Genomic DNA, 3927 nt, shown 5'->3' on the forward strand with positions numbered 1-3927 from the left:
ACAGCCATGCTTGAGGAAGGACATCTCATTCGCACTGCCTTTTTCTGAATCTGTGTGTTGCCTAAAAATATCCTTCCACTAGGAGAGGTTCAAATGGCACCAAACAGGAAGTCACTGTTCCATTACATTGTTCTTAATCAAAAGCCTCTGAAGGGTGACAGAGGAACATGCTGCTGATAAATTAATAAATGTTATACTTTTGTACCTATGCGTCAGTCTTTCCCCTTAATTAAACATCTACTGGCATTTAATGGTGCCTTATGCCTTTTGTTTATTTATTGTCTTCAATATATTTACTAGTGTGCAGTATTTTCAAAAACTCATGCCATATCACGATCAAACACAAAAGAATAATTTTAGTTCACTCAAGAAAATTGTTACAAGTAGGAGTAGATGTGTCTCTGACTCTTGCCTGCTCCTGGGGCTCTTTTCCTACTGTTGGGTTGCCTTTGTCCAGCCTTGGCATGAAGGCTTTTGCCTTGTCTTCTTGCATTTTGCTTTGTTATGTTTGGTTGTTGTCCCTTGGAGGCCTGTTTTTTTTTCTGAAGGGAGTTGGAAGTATGGGAAATGGATGGGGGGTTGGGGTGGGTGAGGAGAGATGGGTGAGGAGAGACGGGAGAGCTGGGTGGAGTGGAGGAAGGGAATGTATTGTATGGTTGGGATGAATTGTATGAGACAGGCATATATTTTCAACTTAAAAAAACAACAACAACAACAAAAGGAAGGAAACTGTTAGGTTATGTGCAACTCCATCCTTACACTAGGATGAAGACCAACACTTGCATGACATAGTCCACCATAGTTACAGCTCTTATCAGTATCATAGGAGCTGTGGCAGACACTTAATAACACTGTCCAAACACTGCACTAACTGCCCAGAGACTGGTACTGTCTAAATCCTAACTGCCCAGGGAACTATGTTGATGCTGTCCAAGAATTGCTGAATCAAATGAAAAGACAAGAAAAGACAACGTTTACTCCAGAAGATGAGCTCTTGAGCATGTGGTTGTTTTCAGTTAGTAAATTAACCTGTTAATTCTGAGAATTGGTGTTGCTGTTGTTGAATGCTATGTACTCAATATACATATAATCCTTACCTGGCAAGAATATGATTCTGATTAGCAGTGGAAGGATAATAGGAAAATCGGCATCCAGATACAAAAGGCAATCAGGACAGAGCCACTGCCAAGTGGCACTGAGCCTCTCATTAAGAAATCGGATTTGGTCTCCATACATCAGTAGCTACGACACTGTGTATGTCCTTGAGCCTGCATTTCTTGATCTGTGAAACAAAGTAATAGCACCTCACTCAGGAAGCAATGGAGGATAATAGGTGTAAAAATGCTTTGTAAATTTTACAGTAGCTAGATATATAAGATACTATTAATTCTGTTTCTTGTTAGTGTCACCCGTGAGCTATGAAGGCATAGTCACAGTCCTGGAAAGTACAAATTTAAGATGAAACATTTGTCAAAGCCATCCCATTGGAAGAAGCAATATAAACAGTTTAATGAGTAGTCATACATTTCCAGATACGGTGGCAGATGAAATATCACTAAAGATATTAATCCAAGCCTCTATCTTTAAAGGCTGTACTGAAATGCACATAAGACACACAGATAATTCCATATGCTCCTCTAGACAAGCAAGCCCAGGAGTGTCTACAAACCAAGCAGTTAGAGAAACACCACACCTGTGCTGTGCTGTGCTGTGATCCAGGTGAGGAGTGGGTGATGGTTCTGGGGTAGATCTATGCTCAAATCCCCACACTTGTCTCTAAACAGTGAGTGCTCTGCAAAAACAGGAGAAGCTACCGTTCATCTCAGTGTAAGAAGAAAGTCCCAGAACCGAGCCATATCCATAACTATATCACTGAGGCTCTTCAGAAGCCCCAAACTAGGTGAATCCTAGTCATAGTCACTCCTTACTCGGTAGTTGTCAGGTCAACTTAATGGAAGGGCTACTCTGCAGATTGAATTTACTGAGGCAGAGGAAGTTTGACTGCCCCTCACTGCCTCACTTCTTTCTTCCCAAAAACTGATCTTCCATCAACAATGAAAATAAGACTTGGAAAGAAGGAGGGTCACAAACTAGACTGGTATATGGTTCAATAAACAAAGTTGTGACTTTTAGAAACAGAACAGTCACGATGACCTTTCTTCTACCTTCTCAGTTCAACTAAGATTTTATTCCCACCTGCTGCTTAAGTGTGAGCACGGATTCTCACTGCTCACTAACAATCTTGCCATTTGTGGGTACATGCTATAGAAGTAATGTCTCAATCCCACTATTTCTAGTCCCACTGTTTAATGCTAGTCTATTGCCACATTATTCTTCCAACTGACCTCCTGCCTCAGATCTTTCCCCCATTCCAGTGCAGCATCTACCATGCTCACATGGCTTTCCAACTCAAACTGCAGTGTTGAATACAAGATCTAGAGTGCAAATTTCCTAACCTTAAAATTAATATCCTGAAAACATCATCTACTGAGGATTTGTAGGGCAGTAAGAATTCATGTATATGGCTGGTGGAAGTATATGGGTAAGATCTTTTTGGAAAGTGGATGTGTGGTATATGCCATGTACTTATCCTATAATCCCCAAATACACACATACACACACACACACACACACACACACACACACACACACACACAGCTTGCATAAATAAACTGTAGTGTAATTGTGTATCATAATATTCTACATGAAAATAAAATTTCAGATTCATTGAGGACATGTGGAAATCTGATCTAAACTGAAAGAAACAGCACCGTGTTAGTTGTTACCACTTTGTCAAAAACCTAGGGGAGGGAGAATTTGCTTTGTCTCAAAGGTTTAAAGGTGTTTGGGCTCCATGGTGGTTATGGTGAGGAGAGGCAGTTCACAAAGTGACTGACATGAAGCAGAGAAGTTTGCTCCAGCAAGAACAGCCTCCTTCCCTTTCCAGTCTAAGTCTCCAGCCCACTGGATTGTATGTAGCATGCTCACTTACCTTTCCTAAATCTGATAGAGGACTAATATCCAATATATACAAAGAGCTCAAGAAGCTGGACTCCAGAAACTCAAAACACCCTATTAAAAAATGGGGTACAGAGCTAAATAAAGAATTCTCAACTGAGGAATATCGAATGGTTGAGAAACACCTGAAAAAATGTTCAACATCCTTAGCCATCAGGGAAATGCAAATCAAAACAACCCTGAGATTCCATCTCACACCAGTCAGAATGGCTAAGATTAAAAATTCAGGTGACAGCAGATGCTGGCAAGGTTGTGGAGAAAGAGGAACACTCCTCCATTGCTGGTGGGATTGCAAGCTTGTACAACCACTCTGGAAATCAGTCTGGCGGTTCCTCAGAAAATTGGACATAGTACTACCAGAGGACCCAACAATACCTCTTCTGGGCATATACCCAGAAGATCTTCCAACTGGTAATAAGAACACATGCTCCACTATGTTCATAGCAGCCTTATTTATAATAGCCAGAAGCTGGAAAGAACCCAGATGTCCCTCAATAGAGGAATGGATACAGAAACTGTGGTACATTTACACAATGGAGTACTATTCAGCTATTAAAAATAATGAATTTATGAAATTCTTGGGCAAATGGATGTATCTGGAGGATATCATCCTTAGTGAGGTAACCCAATCACAAAAGAAGTCACTAGATATGCACTCACCGATAAGCGGATATTAGCCCAGAAACTTAGAATACCCAAGATACATTATGCAAAACAGAAGAAAACCAAGAAGGATGACCATTGTGTGGATACTTCATTCCTCCTTAGAATAAGGAACAAAATACTCATGAAAGGATATAGGTACAGAGACAAAATTTAGAGCTAAGATGAAAGGATGGACTATCCAGAGACTACCCCATTCGGGAGTCCATCCCATCATCAGCCACCAAACCTAGATACTAATGCTCA

Source organism: Mus pahari, chromosome 4, assembly GCF_900095145.1.
Source record: "Mus pahari chromosome 4, PAHARI_EIJ_v1.1, whole genome shotgun sequence".
NCBI lineage: Eukaryota > Metazoa > Chordata > Mammalia > Rodentia > Muridae > Mus > Mus pahari.